This window comes from Megalops cyprinoides, chromosome 17, assembly GCF_013368585.1.
Source record: "Megalops cyprinoides isolate fMegCyp1 chromosome 17, fMegCyp1.pri, whole genome shotgun sequence".
Lineage (NCBI taxonomy): Eukaryota > Metazoa > Chordata > Actinopteri > Elopiformes > Megalopidae > Megalops > Megalops cyprinoides.
The window spans coordinates 29,879,932-29,904,450 of record NC_050599.1 but is presented as its reverse complement, the minus strand read 5'-3'; the positions used below and the strand labels follow the sequence as shown (position 1 = coordinate 29,904,450).

Genomic DNA, 24,519 nt, shown 5'->3' with positions numbered 1-24,519 from the left:
ATACAACAGGCTACAGGGGCTAGAACTCCACCTTCATGTATTCTCAGATTGATGAGAAAGCTTTCACCAATGAAGGGGTAGAAACAGAATGGGGTGGTGACACAGAATGAGCTAATGCTAGAGGATATGAAGAAGTTTCAGAGGTGATGCAGGAGTTACAGAGGAGATGGAGAACTGGGGAGCACTGTTTGGAGAGCTGAGATACATCTGCTTCACAGGGGATTCTCAGTCTAGTACTCTCTCATAAAAGGCATGCACCCTTATGATTTCATATCTGCTTCTTACCAGTATGCTAGTTTCAGTCTAGTCTCAGGAGGAAGCATCTCACCCCTTGCAGCCATGCTCACAGTGGGGGATACGCTATTGCTCACAGTACCAGAGGAGACACTGTACACCTCACCCAGAAAGCTCATGGAGCTGGTCCACATATAACTTCACTGAGCACAGCACACAGCTGAAGGAAGATCCGGCGAGCAATAGCACAGTGCCAGTTTACAGAAATGGCCGTAAGCGTTAAATTCACGAGGGCCTCGTTCTGGTGCTGCCCGATGGTTTGGGGATAAAAGGCCACAGTTGCTATGGGAGACCATGTGTGAGGAAGAGAGATTAGGCAGACTGTGGTTTCTGTGGTTTTGACCCCTCTAAACTGAGTTGAGTTTTCCATTTTGGCCCAGATGACAAAGCAAGGAGTGTCTGAACTGTCTGCGCAACATTCTCACTTACACTATCAACACCAGTGTGCTCATCTGCACCATAACCAACAGCACGCTCACCGGCACTATAAACACCAGCACACTTGTCTGCGCTATAACCACCAGCACGCTCAGCTGCATTATAATCATCAGTACGCTCACCGGCACTATAAACACCTGCATGCTCGTCTGTACTATAAACATTAGTATTCAGACTGACATTTGATCTACCTTTATCTGTAGGATCAGTTCCAGTCTGAAAAATATTACTGCTGACCTACAAACATCTTTAGAGTTAATTTCTTTTGCACTGACACATGCCTGTATTGCATTTGGCTGTGAATAAATTAATGGGAAACCCAGCCAGATTGGTACATTTCACTCTTGCCTTCACATGGGAGGAAATCCTTATGCTTCTACTCCTTATGCTACTATCTCCTGGTGTCCATACCCAGGTGGCTACCTACTCTTGAGTGTAGACCACTGCAGGCACCTGCCAAAACTGATGCACAAGGAGCCCACAGAAAGGACCAAATTAGCTTTGCTCCACCAGGGACAGGAGTGGGTAGGATAGGTGGGATGCTCTAAGCTACTCTGTGATTCGTTAGCTTCATCAGATTCACCTACAATTTGCTCGGATACAAGTGGTTAACACAGTGACACAAGTCTAATGTACAACCATTGAGTCCAAGCATGGTTACATAAAGAAGAAAAGGCATAAAAGAGATGTTTTTCTTCATATCATGGACATTTCAGTCCCTTTTGAGAACAAGAATAGAGATTCGAATTACAACAACAAACCTCAAAATCCAACTGCTGGTAAAGGCTGGCTTTGTTGCAAGTGTTCCAAGCCCCGAGACCACTGTAGCTTTCTGTTTCTCAGATCCAGGCTCTGAGACAAGGCCCAGAACACTAAGGAATGAGGTGAAAAAGCTTCTATGAGGTGACATTTATTTTTAATGATTTCAGGCAGTTGCAGGCACTCGGACATCAATAAAACGTGGACTCGAGAGGCCGAGCAAGAGGCGAAGACAACAGCACAGCTGCCTGCACACAGATTTTAAAAGTCAGAGACACACATTGAGCCTGAACTGCAAAAGGATGCAGGGCAAGAAAGGATTACAGACTACTCCTGCCAAATTACTTCATGCTCACACCTACATACATTGTAAAAAGTATTTTTAAGGCTATAAGCAATTAACCTTTCATTGTAGGTAGGAACCTAATCAGAACTTGAAATTCATTTTAAGCTTTCTGGAAAACATCAAAAGGCAGAAAATGAACCACAGGAAAAGGGATTAGTGCCATGTACTGAGCACACTGGGCCTTTAAGGGCAGATGTAGAGATGTTCAGTAAAATACATGGCATGTAAAATAAATGGTGAATTCAGTTCCTGGTTTTATTTTCTAACACCAGGTGCTCTTTAGATAATGTGGCTTACATATGTGTGGGATACAGTAGCCCATACTGCAGATTGCTGAGGATTAAAAGGCTGTCCTTACTTACCATTACCAGGTAAGAGTATCGGCTTTCGCTCTCTTGGTGGAAGGGCTTATTTATAACTGTCTGATAGTGTTGTAATTACGCTCTACCCCTGCATTTAATATGTCGCTTCCTGCTCATTTAAGAATCTAGAGGAGCAGCAATGACAGAACAGGCCATTCACGTTAGTCAGCTGACATTGAAAGCCACTTACCTACAAGCTACAATTCACGCCATGCCCTGCCCTGGAGTGCCCTCGAGCACTGACTTTATATGGAGAGGAAATCTCAGGCCTGTGGAAGACCTTGAACGTACAGGAAATCACTGGGGAAATGCGGGGTTTTAGTTTTTTCCCCACCTTTGCACCCCCTTTTTTGGAATCACCAGCTAAATACAATCACCACTGCACTCATGCACTAGTGCTGAAGAAAGACAACAGTACCAGTACCTCAATCCTCACACTCACATATTTTCAATGGCTTTTTTCACACTATAAGTCCAAAAATGCACCACAATGAGGACTTGAGGATCGATGCAGCTCTGCTGACATCATTTGAGTGATTCAAAGTGTGACCCCTTTCAAAAAGACAACTGGCATTCCTATTAAGCCAACCAAAAAGATGAAAAATATTTACACTGTTTTAAAAATACTCTATTATTCTACTGAAACCCGAGCATGTAACATCAAAAGGAGTGAGCTTTGAGTCCCTCCACTAGCGACCGGTTGCAGCAAGGAGCAAGTTTAAGACCTCGCTAGTAACTTTTAAGGGACTTAATGGATCAGCCATACACAACAATACATACACGACATGATCAAGGCCTACAAGCCAGTAAGAATGCTGCGCTCTGATACCTCAGGTCGCCTGTGTGGCCCAGAATACAGGGGCAGCATCTCTCGGACCTGCCTCTTTTCAGTACTGGCTCTAGACTGGTGGAATGAGCTTCCTGCTGAGATTCGTACAACGGATCTCAGCAGGTTCAATCCCAGCTGGGTCGCCTGTCAAAACTGATGCACAAGGAGCCCACAGAAAGGACCAAATGGGTGGGTAGGATAGGTGGGATGCTCTAAGCTACTGCGATTCGTTAGCTTCATCAGATTCACCTACAATTTGCTCGGATACAAGTGCGGAGGTTAACACAGTGACACAAGTCTAATGTACAACCGTTGAGTCCAAGCATGGTTACATGAAGAAGAAAAGGCATAAAAGAGAGGTTTTTCTTCATATCATGGACATTGCAGTCCCTTTTGAGAATAAAAATAGAGATTCGAATTACAACAACAAACCTCAAAATCCAACTGCTGGTAAAGGCTGGCTTTGTTGAAAGTGTTCCAAGCCCCGAGACCACTGTAGCTTTCTGTTTCTCAGATCCAGTCTCTGAGACAAGGCCCAGAACACTAAGCAATGAGGTGAAAAAGCTTCTATGAGGTGACATTTACTTTTAATGATTTCAGGCAGTCGCAGGCACTCGGAGCTGTATCTCTAGTCTACCTTCCTCTCTATTTATCTCTATCTATCCTATCCCTATTTTCTATTAAAAAAGCACTCTACACTAGTTTAGCACTTAAGTTAGTATGTTACTGACCTCTTGTAATACTTCTTGATAACTACTCTTAGCACAGTGATGCACTTATTTGAAAGTCGCTCAGGGTAAGAGTGTCTGCTCAACGATGTAGTGTAAAGTAAAGACATTCTGCACACTGATTTGCCCTGGGTGTTACGGCGAAACTCCCTTCAGGACAATTCCAAAGTCAGTACTGGGAAACTGTGTTCTAGCATAATGTCCGTGCCTGTTTGCAGCCCTCAGAAGGAATAACAATTCCTACCTATCCGCCACATTTGACACAGTGAACCACCAGATCTTCCTGTCCACCCTCTCTGAACTGGGAATCACCAGCACTGCACTTCGCTGGTTTGAGCCCTACCTCACACACAGATCCTTCAAGGTATCCTGGAGGGGTGGGGAGTCCAGCCGGCTAACCACTGGGGTACCTCAGGGATCGGTGCTTGGCCCCCTCCTCTTCTATCTATACACAACCGCACTGGGTCCAATCATTCAAGTGCATGGCTTCTCCTACCCCTGCTATGCCGATGATACCCAGCTCTACCTCTTGTTCCAACCTGATGACCTCACGGACTCAGCACAGATCTCAGCCTGTCTCTCAGACATCTCAGCCTGGATAATGGAGTGCCACCTTCAATTCAACATATCCAAGACTGAGCTCCTAGTCATCCAGCCCGGAGATCCAGCACGACATCACCGTTCAGCTAGGCTCAACAACACTAACTCAGTCCAGGTCTGCAAGGAACTTGGGGGTAGTGATTGATGACCAGCTAAAATTTACCAACCACATTGCTATAACTACCAAAACATACAGAATCATACAGATTTATGCTGTACAACATCAGGAAAATCAGGCCCTACCGATCTAAGTATGCTGAGCAGCTCCTTGTCCAGGCACTGGTCATCTCAAAACTGGATTACTGCAATGCTCTCTTGGCTGGCACTTAAACTTGATACAGAATGCAGCTGCATGTCTGGTTTTCAACCAACCAAAAAGAGCTCATGTTACACCTCTCTTGGTCTCACTCCACTGGCTCCCTGTAGCTGCCCGCATCATGTTCAAGGCCTTGATGCTTGTGTACAGGGTGACCCACAAAACTGCACCTACCTACCTGAACTCACTGCTGCAACTCTATTTTCCCTCCAAACCATTACGCTCTGCTACCGAATGGTGCCTGGTGGTCTTGTCGCATCGTGGCATAAAATCACTAATCCTTCTCCGCATTTGTCCCCTGATGGTGAAATGAACTTCCACACTTCATCCATTCTTTTTGAAGACACAGCTCTTCCTCTCTCACCTGAGCACCTGAAACACTACCCCCTAAAGGAACTTATGTCTCAGATGGTCTCCTACTAAACTATGAAATTAAAAATAAACAAAAAAATGTAATCTAATGGTTTAACACACTTGTTAGTTTTACCTGCTAGTTTGTACCTTGCCTGGCCAACCTTTGAAACTTGGTCATGCAGTGCTTCTAATATTGTTGACTCTGTATGGTTTTTCATTTGTGTTGTATTATACCTCACTTGTAAGTCACTTTGGATAAAAGCGTATGCCAAATGAATAAATGTTAATGTAAACCAGAATGGTGTAGGGGGTGAGAGGCTGGGCATTGTTTCTGCAGGTCTGCACATTTGCCATGAAGGATTTCTCCTCAGCCTGTCCCATTCCTCTCTCCAGCTCTTAGCTTACTACAGTCTCTTGGTTCACTTCAAACTTCCGTCACTCTTGGACAGCCCAGTGCTAAATAGCTGTTTCATGGCCAAGAGCTCTACATATGTGCCTGCTAGGGCTGCCACGATTAGTCTACATAATCAATGACATTGACGCTGAAATTGCCTTGACATCAATATTTTAAACCGACGCATCTTTTTTTGTATTTTTATGAATTTACCTTTTTGAGTTCTAAAATGCTTCAATTCATTATAACAAATGTTGTTCTTTAATATCACTACATAATTGCTGCATGTATGACATCAGTCATTTTTGGCTCCAGTCATTGGTCGGCTCCAGTCAACGCTACAGTTTTAAAACATCATGGTGGCTGCAGCACATTCCAACTCGGTTGTGAAACAGGTTTAGTGTAGGCTTCAAAAGTATGGGAGTACTTCAAATTCACAAATCACAAAACAAAAAAGGTGGTTTGTACACTGTGCAAAGTTTCGATGGCATACCACAGCAGCACCAGCGCTACGCACGAGCACCTGAAGAGAAAACACACAAGCGCTGCGCTGGACGATGGACCACCAGAAAAGGCAAAACCACCGTTAGTGTTGTCTATTCATGTTTATTAAAATACCTTTAGTAGGGAGAGCTTTTGTCCTTGTAGCTGCTAAATACACTCATTATTAAAGCCATAATGTCATCTGGCTGCTACCTTAGAATTTCCATTGAATAAGTGTCAGAGAAAATGTTTAGGCTAGAATCTGGGCTTATTCTATGTTGATTGACGGTGCTCGTGTGTGTGTTCATGCACGTTGGGCTTGTTGGGACATGTACCTTATTTAATTATTTTATTTCTGCCATTATTTTAAGCACATTTGTTTGTGTTGGGAATGCCATAAATACAATAGATAAAGTTTGAATAATTGTGATCAATATAATTAAAGGTAGGGCTGGGCGGTATGGCCTAAATGGTATAATTTGAAACATGGACGGTAACGGTATATATCACGGTATATTCATTTTTCTTGGATGGCAGCTATTACTGTACTCTTAACTGTATTACTAGGAAATATTTCACATAGTACAGAGGTATTTTAAGAACATTTATTGTGCAAAACTGCAATAATACAAAACCATTTCTCAAGTAACTTCCATCTCTGAAAAACACTTTTTCATGAAATACAATAAAATCAAGCTGCACTGTGAAAATAAAAACTGACTCAGGGATTAAAGTTCCCCATCAACTGGATTCCAGAGAGGACATGTATGAAATCAGTGTAGATCTGAAGGGGGAAAAAAAAGCGACGGGAGGGGGGGTGTTACGGGACTTAGGAACTGTGCTACTAGGTGACAGGTAGCTGATTTGTATAGGCATACAATCTACTTGGATGTCAGTAATTTTATATCCATATATGTATGTATATAAATAAATACATATATATATATATATATATATATATATATATATATATATAAATAAATATATATATATATATATATATATATATATATATATATATATATATATATATATATATATAAATAAATAAATAAATAAATAAATATATATATATATATATATATATATATATATATAAATAATATATATTTATATATATATATACACACACACACACACACACACACACACTGGGGTCCAAAATTATTGGGACACTCACTTTTTTTTCTGAAAACCCACAATATTTTTGCTGCATATTCCATCAGACATTGTAAAAGTCATATTTATGTCAATTTCAATTTCAGCTTCATCTTCTGTGACCATGTTCCAACCTTGTTAGGTTTATATAGGCTTCAGTATGAGTGTTATTAGGGGGCAGGGCAACATTCAATCAGGCCTAATTGAAGTGATGGTCATTTTTGTTCACTTGTCTGCACTCAATAAGTTTGTAGGTACCTTTTAAAATTAAATTAATGTCATGGAATTGTCAGTTTGATTGGCAGAATTAATGGCATACATATTATTAAAATGTTGGAAATAAGGGTAGTCATCAGGCAATCGTGTGCCAACCACATAAAGAGATGTTTTGAAAATGTTAATAGTTGCCAAAACATGTAACTGTTTTCGCCACACCATAAATTAGGTTCGAGTGATAAAACTAATAGCTACATGGACACATCCACACTTAACCACAAAATGCCCAGGTGTCCCAATAATTTTGGATAATATAGCCCCACGGTGTATTGTCAATTAATCACGTCTTGGCGGACATGTGCACATTCAACTTTAGTCTACACACAAGCTAATGTTAGATTAACACCAAAATATACATTTATAAACATGACAAAATACCCCAAAGCCCCCAAATTACGAGAGTCTTAATGTCCAGCAAGCAATAGAAATAGTTCAAATACGAATAGTTAATCAAGATTGCAATCAAAGTCAAAGTTTGTTCAAAGTTTTTTCAAAAAGGAGCAACCTGCAAACTCACCACTCTGACGAACGAGAAGAAAGCAATCCTTTTGCAACCACCCACATCTTCCAACCGAGAACAATCCACAAGGAAAGTTTATTCCAGCAGCTATGAATCGTGAGCCCGAATGCCCTGTTTACCTGCATGCGCACACTAAATTCCCTGCATCCCTAGCACTTGGCCTGTGAGGACGTCCCATCCGTCTTCATTATACAATATAATCAACTGATAGCACACACAATGCATTGCATAATTCAAGAGTAATGGAAAGAGAATAACACATTATTATTAAAAGAAAATAACATGCAGATAGACTTTTAACGGGTGGCCTTTATAGTGGGACATAGTGGTTTTGTCACGTCGTTGTATGTAGGCTGCATTTTGTGAGGTGCTTTGTGTGTGTGTGTGTGTGTGTGTGTGTGTGTGTGTGTGTGTGAGAGTTTGCTTTACTGTCAAATGCGCACCCATTCTCTCTCGCTCACACACAGTGTCCTGTAGGCTGTACAGCCACTGGGCTCATGGTGTCCAGGACAACAATATTTTAATGCATCAGAAAAGATTAATCACTGTCAGGTCAGCAAAGATTTGTGTGTAGATAAAGGTTAGTATCGTGTCTTTTCAATTAAGTCACACGTAGACCTGTGAGGGCTCTACCGGTCAGCACGGTATAGTCAAAATCCATACCATAGGGCAAATTCATACCGGTGTATTTTCTATACCGTCCACCCCTAATTAAAGGTGTAAGTTAATTAAGCAATATCACACGAGAGGGAGTGCTGTTATACTGTAATATCAGCACAGCTTTACAATTTGTTTTGTGCTGTGTTATACAATGACATACAGTTTGTTGTCAAAATAAAATGAACTTAGATGAAATGGTCAATTTGTTTTTTTGGAGTTAAATTAATCGTTTAGATGAATCGACTAATCGTTAAAATTAATCGATAGAAAAATAGTTGTTAGTGGCAGCCCTAGTGCCTGCACAACTTCTCGTGACCTTCACCGACCTTCTCGTGTGTTGCAATTGGTCTGCGGTGGCAGCAGGGGCGAAGCTGAGAGCGGAGTGCAGTGGTCTCTATGCTCAAGCCGTCATCTGAGGCCAGCCCAGTCTGGGCTCTGGAAGAGCAATCCAAGCTGCAGCCCGACATGGGGTGAACTGTGGGAGACCATGTCTGCAGCCCAGAGGAGGGGACATTAGGCAGACTACAGTTTCTGTGGTTTTGTCTCCCTCGAGTCAAGTTTTCCCTCGAGCAGAGTGTGCTTGAACTGTCCCCACAACATGCTCACCTACACTATAAAAAACAGCATGCCCATCTGGGCAATCTACTCCCAAAAGGCGCAAGCTAAACATGAATTTACAAGCAGCACTGACATGGCAACAAGCCGGGGGACGGGGGTCCGGCACCAAGATAGCATGGCAGCATAATTACCAGAGAGACAAGAGAGGCAGCTCACACTGTGTAATTCCACAGGTTTCAGATGCAGAGACATGGTGAAGAGCCAAAGATCGGGCTCAGCTCGCACCTTAAATCTCTTTAAGATGGCAGGCAAAGCAAAGCTTGATTTCAAACATATTTGGCCAAGGAGTTGCTTAACAACCGTGCTGAATTGACGCTGAGGCCAAAATGAGAGGGGTAGACTCAGAGGACGTAATTGATTGGTTCTGTTATATTATTGGCTTTTATACCGAGGCAAATCAACTGCACCATTGTAAGGCCACTGAGCTCTCATCTCTAGAAAATGTGTTTGCTTGTTGCTGAAATTAAAAATTAAATCATCGATTATGATCATTGACCCTGATTAAGACAGGACCAGAGGAGCACTATTTCCAACATTGCCTTGCAGCAGATGGCGATGGTGCACAATCGGATGCTCTGACAGACATGCCAGTCCTGCCTCCTGAGGTGTCAGGCAGAGGGCAGTGATGCAACTCTGCTTTCCCATAAAGCCTTGCTCCAGTCCCAGGAGTTTAGTTTTTGGACATCCACATGCATATAGTGTGAAGGAGTGGGTTTGAAAAAGGAGAAGGACTCAGATTTAACAGAGCCATTCATTTTTTAACAGAACGTTCTTCCTGTGTTAAAGATGGTGGGAAAGCATAGGGTAGCAGCTTGGTCTAATTATACCATGTCTGGGGGTGAAACCAGCCCTCCCCCTGTATTCTCGAAACTGTATGTAATGTAACGAGATGCATTCCCATTTCTCGGTCAGCACCATCCCCTCTTCCTTCACCTCTTTGACAGCAGCGGACTGTGGCAGGAGAGCTCAGTGTGGGACAGCCCCATCACTGTACTTGTCCTGCCTCAAGGTGGCGCTGTAGCAGGGGAATGGGGCTCTTGATCAAAATTAATGACCTGTGAATGTGTTTGTGTTTAAAGGGCCCTGTAGTGTCATTATTTTTATAAACTGCACAATAACCACGCTTATGACATCAAATTTATTTTTTAAGTGGGCCCAGAAAACATGTGTCTGTTCAGATCTGAGTAGCCCTCAGACTGGCCTTGCCACCTAATCAAAGACCAGGTGGCAGAGTCCCCTTGATTGTGGGAAGGAAGAGCAAGGGTACAACAGGCTTTTGTGGAAATGCTGTACTCGTTTTAAAAAATAGTCCTTGTTTGATACCATTTTATATATGCCTGTTTACCTGTTTTTAACCTTTGTAACTTGTAACCCTCTCTTTGTAATTAAAATAAATGAATTTTGTTTTTGAATTTTTATTTCCATGTTTTTAAAGAAAACTGTTTTTTAAGAAAATCTGAGGCACAGCTTCCTCAAATGTGCACAGACCTCATCTGCCATCAACTACGGCACACACCTGTTTGTGCAGGGAATGATGAGTTGTGATGAGTTGTGTGATAATTAATTTCACAATGTCGCAGGCAGCAGTCTGGCACAGGCATCAGAATCAGACATGGCAGATATTAACCTTAAAACCAACAGATGTGCTCTTCTAAAACCATATACCTCTGGGAGCATGGCCATTCTAATCTGGCCCTGTAAGATCTACTGACATGGTATGTGCATTCCCAAAAGTTTTGAACTTTTCTTTCCACCTGGGAAAGATAAAAATAAAGTTTTTTTTTCCACAGGAAAATTCATTTCAATGCCAAATTAGATGGTAAATTACAATTCTGCAACAAACAATAGATAAAATATTTCATAAAGTGACATGGCTTACTTATTGTGAAAGTGGTTTCATTTACAGCTTTACCTTCCTTGATACTTCCTTATTTCGATCCATGGAAAGTCTCCTATAGACTCTGCGCTCCAAAGGAGAGACCATATTATGAAATCATATGACCGAGATGAAATCAGAAGCTTAAACCATCACTTAGCATGAACCCAAAGTACAGACCACCATCTCCTTTTCTACCTGCAAGTTCTGACACTGCATTGTAATCGTAATTGTAAATTTGTAGTTGTGATTTACTTTGTACAATTACATTATGACAACTGTTATTTCACAGAAGTAGTTTTGCTCATTAAGCCAACTGTGTCTTGTTGGTAGAGCATACCAGTGATTTCTCACAGCTGAAACGTATACCTGATATCTCCGACTACCTTCGCCATCACAACAGCAAAGGTTTTTGCATGGTCTTTTTTTACACCTTTTGTGTAAACCTTTCTGCTTCCCTCAATGAATACATGTTTTTCCCTGGAGTTGTGTCCTTAAATGTGGTTCTGATGAAGGAAATTAAGCAGCATACTCGGGAGACCCATTGCTGTTTTCTAATATGAAAACAAATAAATTCCACATAAGAGCTCACACATTCATTCATCATTAACACGCACGTCGATTCATTACCTAACATGCAGCAATGTTAGTGCGTAAGATGAACCATTTTGCAGGAATCCTGCCCGCTCAATCAGGCACAGACCAACCACATGGACATGCCTCTCACCTCAGCTTCCTTCAGCTCTCCCTGAGACACTGTCGCTAGCCTGCTTTCAAGAACATAGTCACAGATCAGCAGTCACCCCACCCCCAAATAGGCACAAGGAGGCAGCTGCTTTCATCAAAACTAACCAGACTGCTAATTCAGCGGTAGGTCACGCTCAATCTGCAGGGGCCAGTGACTGGTGTGGCAGAGGGGTGGGGGTGTGGAGGGATGAGTGTGAGGTTACTCCTCCTTGGTGCCTACTTTACAGAACATTCCCTGCTATATTCCCAATGGGTCTGTAATCAGGCCTGGGCCAGGCTCGACTGGCTGTCACCAGCAGGATGTTGAGCTGCGCCCCAATTTAACAAACCCCAGCACAGAACAGACTCTCAGGGTGAGGGGGGGGGGGGCAATCTGAGGTGGAGCTTTTGCCTCTCACAGTGATACAACAGTGTGTAAAAGCTGTCTGGAGCAGTACAGTTCACCAAAATACGATGGCAGTGTGTGGTAACGTTCATCCAGTTAAACCTTTAAAAGCAGGACGCTGGGAATTCTGTAATTCTGTCCATACAGTGAATCACTCCTCCTGAAGGGACTTTACAGCCACACAGGACTCAGGGCTTGGCAGACAGCAGGAAATGGCTGAAGCTGCCATATTTCACTGGCGTTGTTGTTCCTGAAATGAACTCTCCTCCCTGTTCTCCACAGCATTTCTGTGGTGCATCACAGATCCGTGTCCAGTCAGCTATGAGGCAAACAGCTCTGAGGTCTGCCCTATCCTGAGTGGACACACAACTGAGTCCATTTCTCTACTGCAAGTGTGAGGGGACCAGACAGCCACACACTATCAACACTGAACAGGAAGCAGACCATGCTACTTCCTGTCTGAGGAAGGAAGAGCCAGCTGCAGGTGGATAAATGGTGGGTTGAGCAAAGCCAGAATACCCAGACAAACTGTGGTATTCCAGGCAACCTCAACCATGGTGAGGTCAGTGCTTTAAATCGGCGACTGGAGCAACATGCCATCCACAAACAAGCTAGTCCGTGTTAAGGTGGCACTCAATGTATATCCCATAAAAACAAGGTCTACATTTACTATGACAAATATAGCCCTGTCCTTTTTAAGGTGGCGCTGAATGTATCCCATAAAGATAGGGTCTGTCTAAGCACAGGTTTCAGTGGCAGTATCCACATATTCGAGTGCATCCTAAGAATTATGACATCTGGATGGGGGAGCCGGTGGTGAATCCCTGTCCCTGCAATTCACCTTTAAGTAGGTGACTGTTACGGCCAAACTGCAGTCCCTGCTGTCCCCATACAACGGCCTGTTGCAGCATGCTGGAGCTTTCCACTTCCGGTTACACTTCTAGCCCCACCCACCTTAAACCTCATTGGTCACATGTTTCACTTCCATTTTCCTGCAAAAACAGCAGAGCAGCTACTGTTAGTGTGAACCTCTGGAAAAGGACTATAGAGACACATTAATCACTGTCTCGACAGAAGAGAATGCAAAGCACAACATGGACAGACAGCACACATTCTCAATGAACCAGCAGTGCTTGAGTTTGTTTACTCTCCACTTTTGGTTCTGGCTCACCTTTAGGGTCTTGACATGCTTAAAACGTGCTGGGCTGCAGTGTGGCGTTGTGGTAAGGAGCAGCAATGTGGTATAGTGGTAAGGAGCAGGGCTGCAGCGTGGTGTTGTGGTAAGGAGCAGCAATGTGGTGTAGTGGTAAGGAGAGGGTCTGCAGTGTGGCATTGTAGTAAGGTGCAGCGATGTGGTGTAGTGGTAAGGAGCAGGGTTGCAGTGTGGTGCAGTGATAAGGAGAAGTAATGTGGTGTAGTGGTAAGGAGCAGGCACTACATTTAAGACGTTCCTCTGGATTCAGCAGCGGAAGTGGCAAATCACCCCCTAACACAGAGAACTGGTCCACTGTTCTACCTATTAGCTCCTTGGCAGCATCAGTAGGACAAAATGGTGGCAATTCATCAAACTTCAGCTGCACTTCCCGCTAAAAGGGGTCAGTCACTTCAGGGGGCTTTGTCCCACACAAATGAACACAGCGGGTAAAGCTTGTGCAGATTCAGACATTTCAGAGGCATTTAGCAGACACACATCGGTAATGTCAGATTCTGAAAAACAATAAAAATGACCTTTCTTTCCCCAGGCCATTCATGTACTTTCCCGAGTACTGCAATTGCATTGTGATTTGTGTATAAGTTTCTGTTTGCGGTAAGCTGAAACTTAATAAGATTTTGTGTAGGTGCTGCTGGTCTTATAAAACCGGGCAACACAAAGAGCAACCAGTCAACCTGTCTTTCAACTGTCAGAAGAACCCAATCAAGCTCAATGTATGGAAGGTGCTAAGATCACCCCAGGTTCCATTCAACTTCAGTTCAATACACAGGTGATACACATACACATACACACACACACACACACACACACACACACACACACACACACACACACACACACACACACACAAAAGTGCAAAAGTGGTACTTGTGTGTGAGACACACAATATTCATATGATCACACACCAAATTATTTCAAAATTTGTGGAATGAGTATGTAAAATGGGGATTGTTGGATACAGGCTGGCTGACCTGGGGCAGGAGGACAACATGGAAGGGGCCATCTAGACCTGACAATAAGCAGGAGAGAGAGGATCGGCTAATTAATGCTCCTCTTCAGACTCGCAAATAACTGCCTGCTTCTGGGAGACGTTCATTACTTCTCCACTACACAATGAAAGAAAACTATTTTAATTACACTCCAACAACAGATAATTAAATAGGGGGCTGCAGCAATTAAAATTTCATGAATGCTGCTTTCCAGAGAGGATTGAGTGCTTTTTATTCTTTTCACTTGACAAAGCTGCACTCAATCAGTGTTTGCAGTGTTTTCTGCTTTAGAGGCAGTCATCACTTTGACTGCAGCTCTCAAAGACGGAGAACGATGGCTTACAAATCCAGTCTTCTCAGCCATGAATCCAGTGGGAACTGAGTCACCTTCTCCCCAGCCTATGATCTTGCCCCTGATCTTGGGCTTAGCCGCTGTGATGGGGTGGAGGAATGAGTTCCATCCAAACCAGAGAGCATGGGGAAGCCATAATACTGATGTTTGAGACGCATGACATGGATGTGCTTTCCCCTGATGCACCTGCAGCACCACAGCCTGCTCACACATTAATGCAGTAAGCTGATGTATTACAACAGAGTGCTCACCTATTAACACAGTGTGCACACGCTAGGACATTTTACATTTATAAAAGTGGAAATTCACTGAAGTGACTTGGGTGGTTGAGTAAAGGGTGCCACACCAGTCCCCTTTTCAGGATTTCAACCAGCAACCTCTGCCCCCAGCCATCACACTACACAGCAACAAGTGTATATTCCCAATATGCCACGCACTCATAACATCACAGCTTGAAGGATTTAAATGCCACATTCCTTTACACTTTGACGTGGATCCTACTACAGTATCCATAATTACCTCTGGTTAATACCAGGGGGTGAATATGATTTCAGGCTGAATGATAGTGTTACCAGCAATGGGCGTTTTCAGGGGGAGGGAACTGCAGTGTCAACCAAGGAGAGCTCATTTTTGTGGGTATAACTCTTGTTTCTGTCCCTGAGGCCTAGCAGCAGCCCAGTGCTGCAGATCTTGGCCTCACAAGCTGCCAATGTTTCCCTGACAGTAAGCACAAAGGCTCCTTGTTCTGGCTAACTTTGTAAAATTAGGACAAGGCGAGTTAACATACCTGCCCCCCGGCCCACCTTCTCACTCACGCTCCACAAGTTGACAATCTAAAAACACTCAGGTAAAGAAGGAGAGTGAGAGGAAAACAGAGGTGTGCTACAGATGTGCTGATTAGATAGTTTGTTGGGGGCGGGCAGGGTTCACTGGAGTGTCCTGTGTGTGCCATTTATCTCAAGAGCCAAGGGTCGCCCACCTATTTTCTTCCCCTCTCCCTCAACATTGGAATGTGCAGACCAGCTCTCCGAGGTCTTCACAAAGATCTTCAACCTGTCCCTGTCTAAATCCATCATCCCACCTTCCCTGAAGTCTGCCACAATCATTCCACTGCTATAAAAGACTGTCATCAGCAGCCTCAACAACTACTGTTGGTCGCACTTACTCCGGTCATCATGAAGTGCTTTGAGAGGCTGGTCTTGCAGCACATCAAAGTCAGCCTCCCACCCACCTTCGACCCACATCAGTTTGCCTACAGAGCGAATACGTCCACAGAAGATGCCATCGCTACTGCTCTTCACACTGCACTGACCCACCTTGAACACCAGGGGAGCTATGTGAGGATGCTTCATAGACTTCAGCTCTACCTTTAACACCGTCATCCCGGGCGGACTGGTCACTAAACTCAATGAATTAGGACTTTCCCAACCCACCTGCCACTGGATCAAGGACTTTCTGACAAACCGCCCCCAGCCTGACTAGGCCCCCACCTCTCCTCCAACACTCACACTCAGCACCGGCATCCCACAGGGCTGTGTGTTGAGCCCCCTTCTCTATGCCGTCTACACTCATGACTATGCCCCCGCCCATCCCACCAACACCATCATCAAGTTCGCGGATGACACGACTGTGGTTGGACTTATCTCGGGAGGAGACGAGACAGCCTACAGGGATGAAGTCCAAAGACTGGCTGCGTGGTGTTCAGAGAACAATCTCGCTCTGAACTCCTCAAAAACAAAAGAAATCATAATAGACTTCCAGAAGAACAGTGCAGACCCCGATCCACAAACAACCTGCAGGAGAAACTGCTGGTGTCCTACTACCACTGCTCCATCGAGAGCGTGCTGACGTACCGCATCTCTGCATGGTATGCCAGCTGCTTAGCAGCAGACAGGTGAGCCCTTCAGAGGGTCATCAATACTGCCCAGAAGGTCATTGGCTGCTCATTGCCCTCTTTGGAGGACTTATTCAGCTTTCGCTGCCTCAGTAGAGCAGCCAACATACTGAAAGACCCATCCCGCCCTGGACATCATCTGTTTGACCTGCTGCCCTCTGGTAGACGCTTCAGGTCCATCATATCACGGACAAACAGACTAAGGAACAGCTTCTACCCCAGAGCCATACGAGAACTGAACACTACTAAACAATGACACAGACTGTTTGGGACCTACCTCACCTCAGTACTTTAACACTTGCAGTTACATTTATAGTACACTGCACAAATGTTTACATCTCAGATTGCACTACTTGAACATAGGGCCACTGCAATACAGTAAACATGCAATATCCCGATGTGCAATACATCTTCTGCTATTAATAAGTTTATCTACTGTTTACTGTTTTATATCTTATTGTTTTATAGGTTCAGCAAATATATACATTTTATATTTTATTTACATATCTAGCATTTTTTAAAAATTAGTTTAGCTTGAACTCTTTCCTATTGTTCTTAATCGCTGTTTGTTATGTGTAAATGCACCACCAGGATTTTGCTGAAACACAATTTCGTTGTACTCTGTGCAATGACAATAAAGGAATCTTTATCTCTATTTAAAATGCCATTGGAAAAACTCCACTGACAGATTCCGGCACTGTCAAGGCACAGGAAGTCAGCACACGCTAGGATCATTCCTGGAGGCTCCTCCCGCATAGCAAAGGCCTCCAGGCTTCCTGTCCACCCAGACTCTGATATGCGCAGCAAAGCCAGTGACTGACTATGGCTTGGCCCATGGCATTTACCAGTGAAACACCAGAGCTACGATGAGCTCAAAGGGATCCCTTCAACCAAAAAAGGGGAGCCACAATTCAGCTTCAATGTCTGCATAGCAGATATAGCAGCTTGCTGAAGGCCATCTATGAGCCTTCAGTTGGTACCTGCATTAAAAAAAACTCATTTCCTGAGCTGTGTGAATCCAAAGCTGTAAATGAAAGAGTAAAGGCTACTCACAAGAAGCGTTGAGATTTACTGGGTGTACCCTCTCGTCACCTTCTCTCTGTTTGATCTGAAAGGAAAGCGAACAAATGCTTAGAAACAAAATATGGACATTGTGAACAGCGAACCAGACGATTCTACTCATTAGCTAACCGTAAAACATCCTGTGTAGACCAGCATTTCTCTGCAAACGGGCAGACATATTGAGGCTTCAAAAGAGGATTACATAGACTATCTGCTGCTGTTTGCTGTGTTACTGGGAAAGACATGAGACCATGTGACAAAACTATGCAAAACACACACACACTCTTACAGCTCTAATTGTAAAGAGTTTCTGTTTTGTCTAAAGAGAAAATTTTCCATATAAGAACAATTACGTGGGTAATCCACTGTATCCTGATTCACTACACACCACGGAAATCCACTGTGTCCCAATTCACAACACAACATGGCAGTCTGCTGTGCCCTGGTTCACTACACACCACAGCAGTGCTGGATATCTGTGAGGTTTGTTATTATAAACACGCATTCTGCAATGATGGAATCGCAAATCAAATCATCAACTGGAAAAAACACAATCATTAACACACTAAGCTATAAAAAAGCATCATGGAAACATCTGTGCATTCATAAGATGAAATGCTGCTTATTTTAGCACCTGCTCAAAGACATGTTCGAGTCTGTGTTCTGGTGTCTCTGTGCTTTGTATACACCTGATTTCAATCTGTGACTCACCTAAATACATATAGATGAAACATTCCCAGCAATATGAATTAATTCCCACCCTTAGTGTGTCACTCAGAGCAGAGCACTATTCAGAGCAGAAACAGATGCACACACAATAGCACTCTGTGTCAGGACCAAGGCAAGCAGAACACAGCTCCTGAAACAGGTGAGTGAAATGGACACCAGATACTTGGGTGATTGGGCCGTAGGTGACTGAAGACACTACTTCTTACTGCAGCCTGTCCTATAAACTGCTGATCTTACAGTGCAGTGTGTCTGTGACCACTACAAATACAGCTTAACAAAATGTGCCCGAATAAACAGGATATACCAGCAGTTCTGGATTCTTTCAGAATGTCATGTCAGTTTTGAATGAGCAGGTATATTGACTTTTCAAGGTTGTGAGAGTTGTTTTGGAGTCACTCTATGCAAAGGGAACCAGTCATGTAGTGCTCTAAGCTTGTGTAAAAACATACATAGAAGCTTTTGAGCCTTCTATGGTCAGAAATTACTTTTTCTCCCATGTAGTGACCAAACAAAGGTCACATGGCAAAAGACACCCTTATCGCCTCATAAACAGCAGCGCTAATGGCTCCTCAGGACAGACCTCCAGTGTGTCTTCATGTTCATGTGTGAAGCCCTTATCATTACGAGGGGGTTCATATAATGAGAGCATTCAGACCGAGCACAGGGTGATACATCCCAGTCAGCTAGACACTCACAGAGTCATATCTCAAAGGCAAAAACAAATGTCCCCTAAACTTGGCAAGCCTCAAAGTTCCTGCAGGATCTGCAGCACATGAGCTTTGACACCACCATTCTTGACATAAAATGACTCACATGCATTACTGTGCATGTGTTAGCCTACCATTTCAATTGTGCCTCAATGTTGTTCCCCATTAAACATATATGTACATTTATATACAGGAACATGTACAAATGGGGAGAAAACACATTGCATAATTTCTTCCCTAATCAGTTACCCCTGTTCAATACAGGATGTATTAGTTCCGTCAGAGCCATGGTTCACTTCTGTTTATCTTTGCCCACCCCTCACCTCATTTTCTGCTCTTTGCACAGATGATCACCCGTCATTTAAATCCAGATTCACCTTGATTGGGTGAGACACCTTGCGCCATTACCCCCAGGGCAGAGTGTAAACCCTGCATATTAATGTGGTTGTTAATGGTAATGAACCCAAACCTCCAGAAGCATGGTTTAAATGAACCAGGACAAAAGACACTGAAAACATCCTATACCTCAAATCATACTAACTCCTTATTAATGACATATGGGGGTATAAGGCTGAAATGTCAAACAAATTGGTATAAACAGCCAGAGAAGTGTACACAGATGAGTCAGGCCAGTGCTCTATAATGACACCCCGTAGTGCAGACCTTGAATGCTCTGTGCATTTTGAGGGCTGTAATCACTGGGGACACCTTCCACAGAGGAAGTGCTGATTTCCAGTGTGTTCACATAAAATTACACTTTCGCTCCTGGCTACAAAGGGGGACCTGGCTCTGCGTTCTATTTCTGTACCTGTCCTACAGTTCGAAAGGAACATGCTGAACATGCAGTGCACCCAGGACACTCCCACCATCTGGCCTGATGAGCCAAAAGAGCTCACGCTGCCGTTTCTGTGCTGTCTGCTGTATGGGCCGCAGGGAGGTTATACTCAGCTCAGGGGCACATCTACGTTGCTGCAAGCCAAGGGTGCAAGCAGGCAGGATAGCGGGGGAGCTAATGAGGAGCTCCAAATCAACACTGGCAAACTGGTGCTTCAAATCGGAGCAATGTGCTAAAACCAGCACATTGTTCTTAACCAGCACAGAGCCATCAGCAGTTCTCCAGGACAGAAGGGAGTGATGGAGTCCTCAGGTTTCAGTGCCAAGGGAGAGGACCTGTCAAAGCCAATGCTACCCACTGCCACTGTTTCCAAGAACATTCTTTCAATGAGGCTTCATTTCACTCCTGAGGTGCGACTCTGTGCCCTCTGGCCTCTTTTCCCTTGCCAAAATCCATCTTCCTAGTCGCTGAGTATGGACAATTTAGGAACAGATTTTACCCAAGAATTTGGGTTTTTCTGAAATTCATTTCATGACAAGACCTGAACAGGCACTGTTCAAGTGCACTGGTTTTACTTATGCCCCCTAGTGGTGTGACATTGTCACTAATGACATTTTGGTAGGGAGCTACTGAGTGAGTGCCCCTTCCACCAGTGATATCCACACGACCACTCACTGCCAGCACAGCCAGATTAACACACACCTTCCTCATTTTACTGGGCTCTTATTTATAATAGGGTAGCGTTTTGTATATTTTGTTTTCATGATGAACGTATTGTACGCTTTCAGGTTTTCCACAAAAAGACAATCAGAAGTAGATTTATTAGTCCAGCCAGTTGCCAGCACCAGCCAGTTGCCAGCACCTACAATTATTTTAAATTGTAAAAATACCTTTGCGTGAGGTTTTATCACAGGCTGAACCAAAGGTTTGCTCCAGTCACTTCTCTACAGCCTTGAACCCACAGAAAGTTGCAATTCATCTGAGTTGATTGTAGGTGAAAAGAAAAAGCTCCCAATAAGTTAAGTGCAACAGTAAGAACATTGGCTATATCATAAATGTGAATATGAAGTCAGGATGTTGTCACTTGGATTAACTTAAAGTAAATTTCAGGGAAGAAATCTATTACAGATGCATATTATTGCTGTTATAGCAAGGATCAAAAAACTTTAATGTATGGACACAACTGTTTACGTAGGTGACTCCTCCAACCACAGCCAAAATGGGCTTTCAGTGGGCCAGCCATGCAAAGAGAGGTGTCAGGCTGTGTCGACTCTACCCAGCTGCAATCAATCCATCTGCTCTGAATGCAGCAGTGACAGACAACACCCTTTCAATGTAACGAATGGTTAATGGCCAGATATTTTGTGAAATGATTATTCAGTTAAATGCACTCTAAAATTATCTATGGACTTCGAATTAGCAAGCGTGGTATATGATGTGCATTCAACGGAGGCAGTCTTTATTTAGCTCATATCACAGGATGTCAAAACATTCGGCAGACTACCGACGTCAAGTTTCTGCCACACCTACGCACAGGCTGGGGGGAAACAATGCACAGCAGACACGTCATCTTAAAGCAGCCCACTTGATGGAGCTTTCCACAGAGACCACACGGCTGCGTCCTCCAGCTTTCTGCAAGCTGAAAGGCTCGGTTGAGACTGCATTTGGAGACATGAGAGATCAGTGAAGATAGCAGTTACCACAGTACGAGACAGTGGAAATAACTGCCCACAATTCCACTGTTCTCTCTCCTGTGAGGGCTTGACATACAGAAGCAACTTCAAGCCTTGTTGGCTTGAGGAAGGAGACAAGAACAATGGCTTTGTGTTTTGGTTGAGACGCAGTTTGAGGAAAAAATAAAAAAATACATTCTTTGACTATACCAAGTTTGAAAACCCCCCTCTACCATCCACACTCCCCAGTTAGGGACATTAAAATGCGATGGCTTTTTCCACAATTAAATTAGGATTAACATTGTGTTGGAGCTCAGCACAGGCTCAAGGTCCATGTGAGAGCAGTCCTGCTGAAGCTCAGGGTCCCTGTGAGAGCAGTCCTGCTGAAGCTCAGGGTCCTTGTGAGAGCAGTCCTGCTGAAGCTCAGGGTCTCTGTGCACTCCTCCTCCAAGGCCTTCCTGTGGAGGTTCGCAGCAGCAGAACCATCAGGAAAATCCAGAACAAATGTGCAACTTAGCAGCCACATAGCCTGCTGAGTGTAACAGCTGTTCCCAATCCCAGAAAAAATGATCAACACTTGCAGTATTAAAGAGCTTTGAAGCAGTCTTAGAAAATAAATTCCAGGAAAAATAACTTTGGATGGATTTTCCGTGACCCCACAGTTCAAGCAGCAGCATCCGATGTTAAATTGAGAGGAGCAGGCATCTCCCAGACTAAAGCTCACCTGTGCCAGCTCCTTTACAGCAGCCACTGGCATTGCGTTACAGTACCAGAGCTCGCCTATGCCAGCTCCTTTACAATGGCCACAATATTGTAATTGCGTTACTGTACCACAACTATGTAAGACAGGCAGGTTTTGGGTGATTTCATGTGATAGTCTAATTCTGCTCATGGATCCTGTAGTGGTTCACTGTAACACTAAAAATAGAAACCACACTAATCAGAGCATTCCCACTGCCAAAGGAGGGGAGGGGTATTATGGGATACAATTATGGCATGGAAATGCTAAAATCACCCGTCCAATCAAATACCAATTCCTCAGCAGGGGTGGGGTTTGGGGTGGTTCTGCCTGTTGAAACAGCAACGGTCAACCTTGGTAGCCTGATTACCAGACTCTTGACAGCAGTCAAGTCTGGATTTGTATCAAATTACACAGTGTTCTTGCCTTCTGTTCCTCTCATGTCTGTCAACTTCAGATTCAGCTACATGGCAACTCACAGCAGAACAGTTAACTTCTCACACACCATTATCTCTAGCACCAGCTTGGATCCCACACAGGAACACTGGTACCAAGCATGGTTCAAGAGAGCAGAAATTCTGAGCGCCCACGAATTCATCACTGATGCACATTATTAATATTCTGCAGCAGTTGCTAGGGAGACGAGAAGGCACTCCATTGTATGTTGCATGCCTGAGAACTGTTAGATCTGACACACACTGCAAAAGCTGTGGCCAAGGCAGAGAGGAATAAATCACTCCAAACCCAAAAAGCAGGCCAGGGAGAGGGCTGGAAATCAAGCTTTCCGCCAACTAGACTCATTCTCATCACCCAGGCAAGGCAGAGAATTCCCACTGTGCACTCAGCTGTCCATAAGAGTACAAACAAAACTTTAATGCCTCTTATTTGTCTAGGTCTCCTGGTTTCCCTTGACTCGATGGGTGCTGTCATGTTGGCCACATGAAGACATATGCTTCCCGTTCTGATTTATTTTAAGGGTCCCGGCAGAGGTTGGCGGCGCTCGAGGGAGGATGAGTGGGCCAGTTTTTCTCAAATAGCTGCCAGCACTTACACCTGGGTTCAGAAGTTCCACAGAATATTGCAACAGCTCCTGCATACACTGAACAGGGGGTGACAAACACCTCATTGGGGCATCCTAATTATGCATGTGAGCACAGACTGGAATGCTGGCCAAGGTGTGTTGCTGACCTGTTCTATCCTGCTCTGTAAGACTCTGGAGTCCTGCTGCTTAATTACAATGAGAGGTCTGCAGGCCTCGCCCTGTGACCCACAACAGTATACCTAGGTCTTCTTCTTTGTGCTTTTCCTTTTCTCTGCAGGGACCAATGGGGGTAGGTAACTGTACATTTGACAGACATTTTGAACTCAAACAACTCAGAGGTTCACCCCCACTTTCTCTCAGAGTCCCCTCCCATAGGGGAGCTCCCTGTGAGAGCAGTCCTGCTAAAGCTCAGGGTCCCTGTGAGAGCAGCTCTGCTAAAGCTCAGGGTCCCTGTGAGAGCAGTCCTGCTGAAGCTCAGGAACCCTGTGAGAGCAGTCCTGCTGAAGCTCAGGGTCCCTATGAGAGCAGTCCTGCTGAAGCTCCGGATCCCTGCGAGAGCAGCTCTGCTGAAGCTCAAGTAACCCTGGCAGCTACCAGACTCCACCCTCCACACAAACACAACGACCCCATGCAACTAACCTTCCCCTGGGAAGCAGAAATGGTTATAATACAGCTCTGTAGCTCTCCTGCAAAATAACGCAAAAGAACCACAGAGGTGAGAAAAGGAGAGATGACCTCATCTGCACATATATACGGAGAGGACAGTCTGTTTACCTTTGGCACGAAGGTGAATCCAAGTTGCAGGAGGTTTACAGACTGCTGTTTGGCCACCAGAGAGCAGGATCATCCACCTGTCACCTGGTTGCACAGCAACACTTCTGACAGCTTCATCCTCTGTGCAGGCCTGTGGAAGAGGCATAGTGTGTGATTCCTCTGCCCTCACATGGCCACCTGGCGACCCAGATCACACACTCACCATCATGGAATACTCCTCCTACACCTCTTCCGGCACTAAACCAAAAATTACTTTATGATCACTGTGTTTTGTTGAAAAAACATGCAGGCAATAATAGCACATGTGAAATGCGCCAGTAATTGGTCATTTCCCACACAACGCGGCCCCTCCCGCAGAGCTCGGCTG

The 24,519-nt window shown here is 44.2% G+C and overlaps 1 protein-coding gene across 4 annotated transcripts in view; it reads right to left on the bottom strand.

Annotated features, from left to right (window-relative positions):
• LOC118792089 (signal-induced proliferation-associated 1-like protein 1) overlaps positions 1–24,519 on the bottom strand; it is an 83,276-nt gene that overhangs the window by 41,081 nt on the left and 17,676 nt on the right. For all 4 annotated transcript variants that reach the window (XM_036549795.1, XM_036549798.1, XM_036549799.1 and 1 more), the window contains exons 2-3: positions 24,153–24,282; positions 17,645–17,699 (exon numbers count right to left, since the gene is read on the bottom strand). The gene's annotated coding sequence lies outside the window, so the exon portion shown is untranslated. The remainder of the gene's footprint in view (positions 1–17,644; positions 17,700–24,152; positions 24,283–24,519) is intronic.